At 38.8% G+C, this 14,133-nt stretch overlaps 1 protein-coding gene across 2 annotated transcripts in view; it reads left to right on the forward strand.

Moving 5' to 3' along the window:
- The first annotated feature begins 7,617 nt into the window (after positions 1 to 7,617).
- CYRIB (CYFIP related Rac1 interactor B) overlaps positions 7,618 to 14,133 on the forward strand; it is an 86,171-nt gene continuing 79,655 nt past the window's right edge. Inside the window, exon 1 of one of the 2 annotated variants that reach the window (XM_054018588.1) lies at positions 7,618 to 7,668. The gene's annotated coding sequence lies outside the window, so the exon portion shown is untranslated. The remainder of the gene's footprint in view (positions 7,669 to 14,133) is intronic. The other variant, XM_054018589.1, reaches the window with a different exon arrangement.

Below are 14,133 nucleotides of genomic sequence, written 5' to 3' on the forward strand. Positions count from 1 at the left end.
GGAAAACATAATCCCAACTATACATATAAAATGATGGGGTCTAAATTAGCTGTTACCACTCAAGAAAGAGATCTTGGAGTCATTGTGGATAGTTCTCTGAAAACATCCACTCAATGTGCAGCAGCAGTCAAAAAAGCTAACAATGTTGGGAATCATTAAGAAATGGATCGATAATGAGACAGAAAATATCATGTTGTCTCTATATAAATCCATGGTACACCCACATCTTGAATACTGTGCAGATGTGGTCGCCTGATCTCAAAAAAGGTACATTGGAATTGGAAAATGTTCAGAAAAGGGCAACAAAAATAATTTGGGGGTATGGAACAGCTTCCATATGAGGAGAGATTAATAAGACTGGGACTTTTCAGCTTGGAAACAGATGTCTAAGGGGGATATGATAGAGGTCTATAAAATCATGACTGGTGTGGAGAAAGTAAATAAGGAAATGTTATTTACTCCTTCTCATAACACAAGAACTTGGGGTCACCAAATGAAATTAATAGACAGCAGGTTTAAAATAAATGAAGTATTTTTTTCACACAGTGCACAGTCAACCTGTGGAACTCCTTGCCCCAGAGGATGTGGTGAAGGCCAAGAGTATAACATGGTTCAAAAAAGAACTAGATAATTTAATGGTTTTGCCTGAAGCTGGGAATGGGTGATAAGGAATGGATCACTTGATGATTGCCTGTTTTGTTCATTCCCTCTCGGGCACCTGGAACTGGCCACTGTTGGAAAACAGGATACTGGGCTAGATGGACCTTTGGTCTGACCCAGTATGGCCGTTCTTATGTTTTTCCTGGAGCGTTAGTTCCCTCTTAGTCACATGGTATCAATGCTCAGTACTGGGGTATGCCTCAGTTTCCGGGTTTTAAGCCTTGTGCCAGCTAAAAGAAATCTATGCCGTTGAGTGATCCTCATTCCACCTGACTGAAGGCTCAGATCTGAGGACTAAGGTAAAAGATCCATCAGTAGCCTTAAAACATGAGCATGGAGCCAAGGCCTCATCTATTAGAAGGATCTCCAGTCTCTGGTCTGTGGGCTGTTGCCATATGTGACAGAGTAAACAATCCTTCAGGGAGTGCTTCCAACTACTGACCATGCTGATATGTACTGGACAGACACTTTGATACTACAAACACACTAAACATGAAACATGACCGATCACGAAGAATGAGAATTAGGGAGACTTACGTTACTACACTATATATAAGCTATGCAAAACTGCAGTTGTGATATCTTGCTTTGAAAAGATGAAACCGCCTGCAAACATCCACTTTTGTAATCTACATACATCTTTTTAGTGAAGCTCATTAGGAAGCAAGAATCTAGAGTACGTGACTAGCTGACTTTTGAATCGTTAAAACGGGATGAACTTGCAGTAACAAAATAATTAGCCTGAGCTTTACTACTTCAAATTAATCTAAGAAATTAAAATAAGTAAATGCAATATTGTAGGTGTAGTTTTAATTTATTAAGAAATTAGTAACTGGTTTACCAATTTAAAAAAAGTTAATTAAAACATAATTATAGTTCTGACCTTTTGTGGTCTAAGTAATTCATTCTGACTCCCACCAGGTCCATGTTAGCTGCTTCAGAAAAAAGTGTAAAAACACCATATATCAACTAGCTATGTGTTGCTATACAACTGGGTTTTTGGGGGAGGGTGGATGGTGATTTCTTCTGGGCATCAATTTATTATAATGAGCCTATGCCCTGGAATACAGCATTGATAATCTTTGACCTACAGTTAATATGAAGTTGCTGTTTTAATTAGTATAAATGTCTAATCTTTTTGTGACATTTACAAAACAGTTTCTTGATTTACTGAATGAATGCCATGTTAACTATATTTTTTAAAAATTCCTTCTGTTCACTTAAATATTGATTTGAAGAGATATTATCAGGTTAACAGGTTTTCCTTAAATATGTTATCAAAAGTACTGTAGACTTTTTTGCAATTAACTCAGCCTGGACAATCAAAACAGTCTATTCAGTTTGACTTCTTCCTTTGTTACATTGTGTTCCTAATTGCAGGAGAATGTTTAGATTGAACACTGATTTTTTTTTTAATTAAGGTTTATTTTGCATGAAACCTCCAGTGTCATTTTAAAAATATCTAAATAGCAATACACTAATCTTATCAGAGCTAAGGTAAATGAAGTAATGTTAGAAAAAATTGGCAGTAGGGTAAAAATGAGTTCCTTGTTCCAATTTAAATTCAAAACAGAAGTGTTCTAGTTTCTAAAGGGATATATTCAAGCAAAACCTGAAAAATCCATTCTCCAGTAGTCAGTAAGATGCTTTTCCTGGTTAGCATAAAGGGATCTAAGCCATGTGTTTCTGCAGGAATTTAGGTTTTATTAGAAGAAAAATTCTAGCTTTTAAGGCTGTGCAAATAACCAGTCATACATGACCTAATTGCAAATTGATGCCATGTCATCTTCTGAGTCTGCAGACTGTTACAGTACCTCTGCTGCTCAGAGCTTTGTCAACATGCAACTGAGCTTATAACAGATAATTTTCAGGGCTGCTATTCAGAACTCTTTAGACACCAAAACTCCTTAAAGTATCTTAGCTCACTCTGTTAGATCATCAGTTTCTTGGGCAGCAACAATCAATGCTTCAGACAACAAAATATTCAGAACAGCAAATTGTGTTTATTTGTCATACAGTGTGTTTGTTTTCGTTCTGTGCAGATTGTGTTTTTGCTGATGGAAGTTGTTGAGGCCACCCAAATCTAATACCTGATTTTTCTCTGTCTCTGCCTTTCTTGTACTATTGCCTGCTACATCTCAAATGTGCCTCCTATATATTGGTGAAAATTGGATAACTTTGTCCAGGGGGCGGCTCTGTTTTTTGCCGCCCCAAGCACGGCAGTCAGGGAGCCTTTGGCGGCGTTTCTGCGGGAGGTCCACCGTTCATGTGGATTCGGCAGCGTTTCTGCGGGTTATCTGCTGGTCCCGCGCCTTCGGCATACCCGCCGCGGGACTGGCGGACCTCCCGCAGAAACATCGCCGAAGGCTCCCTGACTGCTGCTCACGCAAAGACCGGCATGCCTCTCCCCCACCCCCCTCGGCCTTGCCGCCCCAGGCACGCGCTTGCTGCGCTGGTGCCTGGAGCCGCCCCTGACTTTGTCTTGTCTGTAAATTGGCTTTTCCGTAACATGCACAATAAATCCATTAATCTAGAAAATCCCTCCCCCGAACTTCTTTTGATGATTAGAATTGGTAGTTTTAATCTTCAGGTTGAAAAATTATTTAATGTGAAATTTGGTGCATGAGTTCCTATTTCTGAGAGAGAGAGAGAGAGAGAGAACCAAAATTAAAAAATAAAGCTGTTCTTTGGCTGGGAGAGCCCAGTAGTACTATGGACTAGTGCCTGTAATATACTGAGGGAATTTTGTGCACAGTATTTTAAAATTCTGCATATTTTATTTGTCAAAGCAACACAATATAATCACACCATTTTCAATTACATATCTACGTCGATATAACGCTGTCCTCGGGAGCCAAAAAATCTTACCGTGTTATAGGTGAAACCGCGTTATATCGAACATGCTTTGATCTGCCAGAGTGCGCAGCCCCGCCCCCCGGAGCGCTGCTTTACCGCATTATATCTGAATTTGTTATATCGGGTTGCGTTATACTGGCGTAGCAGTGTATTTTGGTAATTTATTTCAAAGTACCTGTCAGCAACTATGTCTGTAACATATAACAAAAAGGATTCAGGAAATTATTTTTGACAAATAGAATCCTTATTAATATATTAGCACATCTATATGGCTCCACATGCACCCCCACCCTTCCCCAATCCAGGTGTTGGGAAAGCAGGCTTAGCCTGGCATGAATCATAGAAGATTAGCGTTGGAAGAGACCTCAGGAGGTCATCTAGTCCAACCCCAGGACCAACCCCAACTAAATCATTGCAGCCAGGGCTTTGTCAAGCTGGGCCTTAAAAACTTCTAAGGATGGAAATTCCACCATCTCCCTAGGTAACCCATTTCAGTGCTTCACCACCCTTGTAGTGAAATAGTTTTTCCTAATATTCCAACCTAAACCTCCCCCACTGCAACTTGAGACCATTACTCCTTATTCTGTCATCTGCCACCACTGGGAACAGCCTAGCTCCATCCTCTTTGGAGCCCCCTTTCGGGTAGTTGAAGGCTGATATCAAATACCCCTCACTCTTCTCTTTTGCAGACTCAGCTCAGTTCCCTCAGCCTCTCCTCGTAAGCCATGTGCCCCAGCCCCTAATCATTTCCGTTTTCCTCTGCTGGACTCTCTCCAATTTGTCCACATCCTTTCTGTAGTGGGGGGCCCAAAACTGGGCACAACGCTCCAGATATGGCCTCACCAGTACCGAATCGAGGGGAATAATCACTTCCCTTGCTCTGCTGGCAATGCTCCTACTAATGCAGCCCAATATACCGTTAGCCTTCTTGGCAGCAAGGGCACACTGTTGACTTGTATCCAGCTTCTCGTTCACTGTAATCCCCAGGTCCTTTTCTGCAGAACTGCCACTTAACCAGTCGGTTCCCAGCCTGTAGCAGTGCATGGGATTCTTCCGTCTTATGTGCAGGACTCTGCACTTGTCCTTGTTGAACCTCATCTGATTTCTTTTGGCCCAATCCTCCAATTTGTCTAGGTCACTCTGGACCCTATCCCTACCCTCCAGTGTATCTACCTCTCCCCCAAGCTTAGTGTCATCCGTGAACTTGTTGAGGGTGAAATCCATCCCATCATCCAGATCATTAATGAAGATGTTGAAGAAAACCGACCCTAGGACAGACCACTGGGGTAATCCGCTTGATACCGACTGCCAACTAGACATTGAGCCATTGATCACTACCCAGTGACCGTGACGATCTAACCAGCTTTCTATCACCTTATAGTCCATTCATCCAATCCATACTTTTTTAACTTGCTGGCAAGAATACTGTGGGAGACCGCATCAGAAGCTTTGCTAAAGTCAAGATATATCACATCCACCGCTTTCCCCATATCCACAGAGCCAATTATCTCATCATACAAGGCAATCAGGTTGGTCAGGCATGACTTGTTCTTGGAGAATTCATGTAGACTGTTCCTGATCACCTTCCTCTCCTCCAGTATCAGAGGGGTAGCCGTGTTAGTCTGAATCTGTAAAAAGCAACAGAGGGTCCTGTGGCACCTTTGAGACTAACTATTAGTCTCAAAGGTGCCACAGGACCCTCTGTTGCTTCCTCTCCTCCAAGTGCTTCAAAATGGATTCCTTGAGGACCCTGCTCCATGATTTTTCCAGGGACTGAGGTGAGGCTGACCGGTCAGTGGTTCCCCAGATTCTCCTTCTTCCCTTTTTTAAAGATTTATATTTAGATTTGTGTTTTTCTGGGACCTCCCCGATCGCCACGAGTTTTCAAAGATAATGGCCAATGCCTCTGCAATCACATCAGCCAACTCCCTCAACACCTTCGGATGCATTAGATCCGGACCCAGGGACTCATGCATGTCCAGTTTTTAACCTGTTCTTTCACTACTGATAGATGCAGGAATCAATTTTTCTGTGGGGAAAGAGTAAAATCTGCTGGGGACATTAATTCTGTGCTTGCGCAGTGGCGCAGAATTCCCCCAGGAGTATGTAATAAATCTTATTTTACATGTAAAACAAAATGTTTTTGTTCTGTGTTGGGTACTAGATGATACAGGTTGTCCAGGTTTAGTAATGTAGAAAACATTTGTCATGTAGCTGATCTCATACAATGTAATATTGATGTAGTTTTATGCCTACGCAATGAACCAAAAGCATGTTGATGATAACTTGGATTAATGAGTGAAGCTGAACTTGGTCACATAATAGAATATTCAGACTTGTTTAACTTCTGCTTTTTAAAATGCATTTTTCTGATGTTAGCACAAAGAATTCTTCATTGTGGCACATAAATGCCTTTACTACAGGGGCATAAAAGCATAACATTTTATTTCACTGGCTGAATACAACAACGAGGGGGGGCAGGGAGGGAGAGATTTTAGAAAATAGGAAAATGTGATTTTTTTTTTTTTAAACTCCAGCAAATGGCAGGGTTATTCTGAGGTTAGATGTTGTGCCTGAAACTATGAACTTTCTCTTTTAATTGTGTTTCTTTAACTATTTCAGTTGCCCTGAGGTGTCTGCTATGCATGACTAAACTAAATGTCCAGGATATTTTTTTTAGACTCTTAAGATCATAACAAAGGTGAAAAGGCCTACTAAATCTGCAAGAGCGAGAGATAAATCTGTTGCCAATCCATTGTCCATTATCTAATTGCTATGCCAAAAAGTGTGTGTGTGTGTATTTGTCATTATTTTGAGTGCTTTCAAGTGGTCTGTATAAAGAGTCCCTATATAAAACCAAATTTGAAACTTAAGGCCTGTATAATCTGAATATAAACTTGAAACTTCAGTGTTTCAAAGAGGGGAGTATTAGAGTAATTTTGAGAGTGTCTTCATGAAGAAAAAGTCAATATAAAAACGTATGTGTTAATGTGTTTGTCATTCTTACTGCTGTAAAATCAGCCTTATCAGTAAAATAGCACATAGAAAAAAATCTGTTTAATGGAAAGATATACTACATTGTAAATGAGATTTGATAACCAGGAGTACTACACTTTATTGTGTGATGGTGTTTGTTAAACTGTCAGCTGTCTTGTATTGATAGTAACTTCACTGGGTAATGCTCAGATTTAATGCCACAGGTTGCTTTGTTTCATGCTGCTGGTACTGTAGTGGTTCACCAGCTGCCTGTGGTGACTCATGGAACTAATTAGTAAAAATTATTTTCTTGAATTTTTTTGATTCTCTTTTTATTTTGGTGAGGGAGAGTTCCCATTATCAAACATCCTGTGCTAAATCATGAGTCAGAGACTTGTGAGTTTACCTGTAGCTACTGCAATAGTCTAGTGTACTGGCAATTGAAATCTCTTGAGCAAGATCATTTACAAGATACAGTAGTTTTCTGACTTACAAATGGAGTAATTATTGTAAAAAGAAGTTGTCAGTTCACTGAAACTGATAGTCATCTCACAGGTGTATAACTTGTAGCTGGTATTTCAAAATCAGTTTTCTGATATCACTTAAATGGTTCTCAGTACTGTACAATTTTATTACCAATCCAACTTGAAATAACATAGGACTCCTCAATGTGTTTGTCCTATAGTTTTATTCCTGAGGCAACTGAAGATAGCTGGAATTGTGGTCTTGCGTCACACTCAAGTTATGTGTATTTGTAGGATAAGGATTTCACGATGTTGCTCCACTTCCATGAACAACTTTAAAATATCATGATTCTTATTTGCATTTCTTCTGAGTCAGAATTCTTCCCTTGCTGTTAGACGTTGCTTAGGGCAGGAACAAAGTTCTTCCATACCCCACTATCCCTCTTTGCATGTCGTCTGTGTTTTATTTTTAAGATGGAATAATTATATTGGTTCCTTGACATGAAAATAGTTGACAACCTGTAATTAATTTAATTTTGTTACTGTACATTACAGTTTATAAAAATTAATTTTGGTATTTTTATTGAATTAGACCATGTGCCATTTATTTTTAATTTTGTTTCTCTCTTCAGGTTCTGAAGACAAGCTGCTACATCAACTCCATAAGGAGTTGGAATTTTCCATTAAGACATCAAGAAGATCTCATCAACTGGTAAATATTTATTCAGGTGTCCTTGCTTGTACACTGTTAATTATCTTCTTTTTAGTGAAAGAATAGCATTTTACACTTCATTGAATCCAAATTAAATTTAAAGATCAATGTGTTATCCACTGACACTCAACCGTTTATATTGGAAACTATTAGGTGGTGGTGGGTTTTCTAAATAGTAGTAACTATTCCTTGATTGTTTTTAGAGTCTGCCTGATAAGATTAATTTTTACATTCCCTAGACCCCTGACATCTCGCATCTCTCTGAACATCTATTATACAAAACGCATTGCACAAAGATTGCATAGTTGAAGTAGTAACATAAAACTAATGCTGGAATATCAAATCTGTAAGGCATTTTCAGAGGTGGAGAATAAAATAGCTATATTTAAGAAGATAAACAGTTCAGGTTTTTTTAGGTATTCTATTGTTCTGATATGTGGCCTCAAACCTCACATGTCTACTGGTATGTGGCAAAATATTACCCTTCCTGTAGTGTAGATATAAATCACATACAAAAAACTGCATTAAAAAATGTTATTTAGTCAAACACTCATAAGTTAGAAATAAGGTTGCACAGGCAAATGTATTTTCTGTCAGTTTGTGTCTCCACCCTGTATACTGAATGAGCCACTGTGGCAAAAATAGTATGTGATCATGTAATTAAAGAGTATATGATAATGCATAGGCATGAGGGGGCAGAATTATGATTGCACAAGCAACTGTAAAGCTGACATTTCCTAACTTTTCAGTGTCTTGTCTTTGCAATCTAAATAACATTCTTTAACTGTAGTGTTTTATATGCAATTTCCTGAGGCTTTTTAAAGAAAAAATGGTAAAAACAAATTCTTTTATATATAAAACTGTAACAACCCCTCACTGTGATCCAGCACCGGAGTTTGAATCCTGAACCTTCAGCATGTCAGCACAGATTGCTACTGCTTGAGCTACGGGACAAAGTAAACTAGCTGATTGTGGGAGTCTTTTAATCCAGAGGGAGAGTGGACAACTGGGCCTAGGATTAGGGTGGAGGAGAAACAGAGAGAAAGGGGCTTGGCCTAGCATAGAAGCTCTAAAGCGTCTCACTGGAACACTTATAAGAATTAGAGGTCGACCACCAACTACATGGTGGGACATCATGTGCAGGAAGGTGACCAGTCTGGATTTATTGGAGGAGCAAGCCATGGACAGGAATGAATGGTGACACTGTACTGCAAAGATCTCCAGGATGAAAGAGAGGGCAAAACAACTTTTTTCCCTGAACTCCTTCTGACAGATGGATGAACCATTTTAGCTGAAACTTAAATAAATCAGCCTGGGGCAGACACTTGGCATGGAAAATTTCTGCTCAAAGATTTTGTTTGGCAAAATTATAAGCAACTGAAAAGAGTTTTATAATGGGAAGTGGTTGGGTAACTTTTACTATAGGTGAGATGGAGAGGAAGAATGGTGATTGTTTAAATACTTTGCCATACTTAGTAGTTTGCTAAATTTGTAAGAAGAAAGTTTCACCAAGGGTCTGGAAAAACACAGTAGTTAACGTTGTCTAGCCATTTGAAATGGAGACGCCAAATTTTATGAATCTTGGTGTTGTATAGTATCTCCTATATACAAAGTTTAACGTAACGCTTGATTTGTAATCTTATAGTTCAGCAATTTATGAAGGTAACTGAAAGCTTGAACAGCTTTGGATATAGGCACCTGGCTTCCTGAGCTGGTGGCTATTGCCATTAGGACATGCAGGTGGGGGATGGTTCCCTGCTAGTTTTGAAAAACACCATGGGACCCTTAACTTCTATCTGGGCAAGCAGAAGGGACTTCTTATCTGTACTATGGCACGCTTGATGATATACCCAAATACTGCATTCACAACATTGGTTTTGAACCACAGTCCTATTGTGGGTCAAAAACTAGAATCAACTGAACCATGCTATCTTTTTAGTACAAATACTGTATGTGCTTAAGTCACTGCATGACTGACAAGCCTGCCCTGTTCTTGTGCACGCAAACAAAGTTAGAGAGCTAATAGCAATAATTAATAGGAAATACAAGGGGAAGAAATCCATTGGAGTAAAGTAGCTGGTTCCAGGTAGGCTATTTCCTTTGTTTAAAGCAGGGGTTCCCAAACTTGGTTCACGACTTGTCCAGGGTAAGCCCCTGGCAGCCGTGAGACGCTTTGTTTACCTGAGAGTCTGCAGGTATGGCCACTCACAGCTCCCAGTGGCCGTGGTTCACCATTCCCGGCCAATGGGAACCGCAGGAAGCGGTGGCCCGGCCCAGGCCGCTTCCCACAGCTCTCATTGGCCAGGAACGGCGAACCTCAGCCACTGGGAACTGTGAGCGGCCGTACCTGCAGACGCTCAGGTAAACAAAGAGTCTCACGGCCTGCCAGGGGCTTACCCTGGACAAGTCGCGAACCAAGCTTTTATTGAATATGGAGTCTGTCAAAACCCCACCTTTCCTTAAAAAGGATAACATATCTTGCATTTTGAAGGCAATGGAAAATAAATATTGTGCTCTAGAGCAAAAAGATAATCTTAAGATCAGTGGTTCCCAAACTCTAACAACCTGTGAACCCCTTTCACTAAAATGTCTTGTCTCACGAACCCACTCCTAAAAATGAATATTTCCAGGGATGTTCTCCTTTACTTGAGTATAAATTATAAAAGCCGTGATCTTGGAAATATAAAATTTGTTTTTATAACATGCTTATTACACACTAGTTGTTGTTAATTATTATTTATCATTACAGTATTTTTATTACTTTTTGAAAACGGCCACACTCTTCCAACATTTCACCTTCATAGCTTGTATCACTTTGAATAAGCCTGTTATTAGAGAAGGCTCCTATGTTTCATTAAGGAGTATCCGATGAGAAACAGCATGAAGATATTTAAGAAGCCAACTCAGAGGTCCTCCTACACAAGCATTCAGGTCTTGAACAGTTGAGGCAAACAACGCATGTTACAACAAAGCTTAAACTTGTTCTTCATAATAATTTTAAAAACAAGACTAGCTGCCTATTTCATTTTAAAAACAGCAAAAAATATCCACCTCCCTTTCCATTATTTATAAGGAGTCCTGAAGTTTAAATCTCATCAGTGAGATAGATATGCTTGCTTTGATCTGCTTAGCTCTTGGGAGTCCAGGGGCTCTGGGCTGCTGGCCCCATGCTGCCCGGAGTCCCTAGGGACAGCTCTGTCCGTCATTAGGGAATTTTTTCCCGAGAACCCCCATAACATTTCACAAACCCCCAGAGGTTCACAAACCCCAGTTTGGGAACCACTGCTTAAGATTAATTTTCTGCAAAATTATACATGAATCTTAAATATGTTTGTTCTTTGTTTACTTGATGTAGTAGCTGATACTTATGTAGAATATAGAAGGTTGAATTTTATGGACATTAATTGGGGGAAAAGATGCTCCCTCCTCTTTGAATACTTGTGATCTCTGTAATTATGTCTCCTACTTCAGAGGGCATAAATCCAGGAATGGTCATTCTTTCTTGTAATCATTTTATAAATCGCTTTATTTCATCACCTGCAACCCTGTGACTTGCCCACATTTTAGAAGTTGTTAAAGATTTGTTTTTATGTAGCCAGTTTACCAGAAATAGTTGAAGTTTCGTGCATTTGTAATGATGAGTATATGTGCTGATCTATTATGGTGCATTGTACAAACTGCTCTAAACATGTTATGCAGCTTGTGTCCTAGCATTGGTATCATAATAATCAAGGATTAACACATTTACAACTTGTGTGCTGACTTTTTATACAAACTTTTTTAAAGTGTACCATTTTCCTTTGAAATTTTTAAATTGTGTATGAAATGTCCTTTTTTCCAAAACAATTGCAGTATTCAGCACAACCCCCTTCTTATTTAGCTGTGAAAAATTGTTGTAGGTCACTTTCTAACTTGCATTCAGTCTAGCACAAGCCTTTATTTCCTCCCTTTCCTTCCTTCTTTCCCTTTCTCCCCAAAACAATTAAAACAAGAAAAAAAAAAGTAGCAAAATAGCTCATTCAGAACTGATGTTGTGAGTGTTGTCCAATACTCACAATCTTGCATATGATAACAAGTTTCTATATACACCTCTACCCCGATATAACGCGACCTGATATAACACAAATTCGAATATAATGCGGTAAAGCAGCGCTCCAGCGGGGCCGGGCTGCGCACTCCGGTGGATCAAAGCAAGTTCGATATAACACGGTTTCACCTATAACGCAGTAAGATTTTTTTGGCTCCCGAGGACAGCATTATACTGGGGTAGAGGTATAGTTAGACTGATAACTTTGTGAGACAATTCTCTGGTTTAATTGGTGGGGAACTAAAAGAAGAATCCATTTGTGTTGCCAGAAGTATAACATGAGGCTCTCTTTTATTGTTACACCATAACATTAAATATTTCCTTTTAGTAAATCAGGGAATAGATTCTAAATAAGAGATGAACAATATTTAAAAATTGTTTATTAGAGCACGTATTTTATCATCAAGGAAATCTGAATTGCACAGATCCCTCAATTTTTGTGCAAGATGGAAAATGTAGTAAGCTATACTAATTGTAGAATTTCAAATTCTGTTACAAAGTACCACACACAATAATTTTTCACTGAAAGTCATGCCAGCAAGCTACAGAATGATAGTATCGCATACTAGAAATATGTGGAAAATCCCATGTTATATTTATTTCCCAGGGTAGTGAAACAACTTGAACTTTGTCTTATATTAGCATCACAAGTTAGAAATAATCCTCTCTGATAGTATTTTAGGACACCAATACAAATTTTAGGACACTAATACAATGAAGCATAAAAAATACTTTATTTTATATAGACAGCTTGTGGAGTTGATTTGTTTGTATGGTTCTTGTAGTATTGGTTGAATTTAAATCAAAATGCTTCATAGCAGCTGGATGATAGGAAGCAATTTTCTTGTAAATTTTAAAGGCATGGATTATTTTTGGAAAAGATTTACCATAAAACACTTGCCTGCTCATTTGCATTGTAATAATTTTGAACGTCTTTCCAGCACACACACATTTTATAGAAATGCGGGTATCTGACCTGAGCACCGGGAAAACCCCAAAAGATTTAGGCATATTTATGTGCTGTTCTTATTTTCTATAATAAAATGTAGTACTTCTGTAAATCAGTTAATATTGTAAACTACATAATAAATGTATCTGATGTTCATCTAATATGTCAAACAACAATGGTATATTTGTAGGCACTGAATGTACAAACAATATCCTTAGTCACAACTGTACTGGTTTAATGATGTGACTTGTGCTATTGATACTGTCATAGTGGGTATATTTAAAACCTTGAATGAAAGTAGTGCCTCTAAAAGTGAGGGATTAATAGCCCTGAACACCAGATGTAGTCAACACACAGCTGCATCAATGCACCCCAGTCGTCGCCTGCAGCAGCCCTGCTATTGCATTCTCTAGCATTTTTACTTGATGTATAAACGTGCTAAATTAATATAATGGATTTGAGTCCGAGACTTTGGTTTAATAGCTAAAGTGGTGAACTCTGTGTTCTATTCCTGGCACTGTCATTGACTCACTGTATACCTTCGGAAATCCTCCATTTTTGGTTCAATTTTCCAATGTGTCAAATGTGTACAATAATACTTACCTATTCCTTAGGGTAGTGAGGCAATTTTTAAGCCAAATATTCATCCCCTTAATAGTATATGTGAAGTCACTGGATTGACTACGTAATAAGAGGAGCAGAATTTATCCAAGGATTTGACAAGTATTCAGAGGTCCTGGGATGGAAGATGAATTTTTGATATTTACACAAATAAGTGACTTAACTTTCAATTGTGACTGCTCTTAGAGGTGAATATGGCTCATATTCCATACTAATTCACTGCATAGTTTAGCCCCACAGTCCTGCTGCAGTTCTGTCGTTATTTCCACTCGTAAATTTTTTGTCTATCTCAGTGTTAAAAATTAATTTTGGGCAGACTTTGTCTTCTGGTTTCTTAGTGTGGGAGCACATTTTTAGCAGTCTTTAAACTAGAAGGAATTATGTTTGAATAGTGTTATACCAAATGTTTGAAAATTCAAACCTTTGCTTAGAGTCATAATATTCAAATATAAGTAGGGATGCCTCTTTGAAATTTAAACAGTGAAAATTAAACAGTTCCTACTTAGAATGAATTAGGAAAAAAACGAAGTAAAATCTTCATGTGCTGTTAGTTCCCAGGCAATGCAGCTACTCTCCATGTGTTCAGTTGCAAGTTATGTGAGACATAAGTATGATGTCCTGTTGACGCACTCCTGCAGTTGAGCGTAACTACATGCTCAGTAGTATGCTATGATGTCAGATGTTTTCTTGGTGGTTAGTCTGTCTGGTGTAGTGTGCTTAAAGCAGAGTTTGCCAACCTGTGGGTCATGACCCTGTGCTTGCAGGTGGACAGAAAAATATCTTCCTGGCTTTCAACTCTTGAATCCTA

The sequence above is a fragment of the Malaclemys terrapin genome, chromosome 2 (assembly GCF_027887155.1).
Source record: "Malaclemys terrapin pileata isolate rMalTer1 chromosome 2, rMalTer1.hap1, whole genome shotgun sequence".
Taxonomy (NCBI): Eukaryota; Metazoa; Chordata; order Testudines; family Emydidae; genus Malaclemys; species Malaclemys terrapin.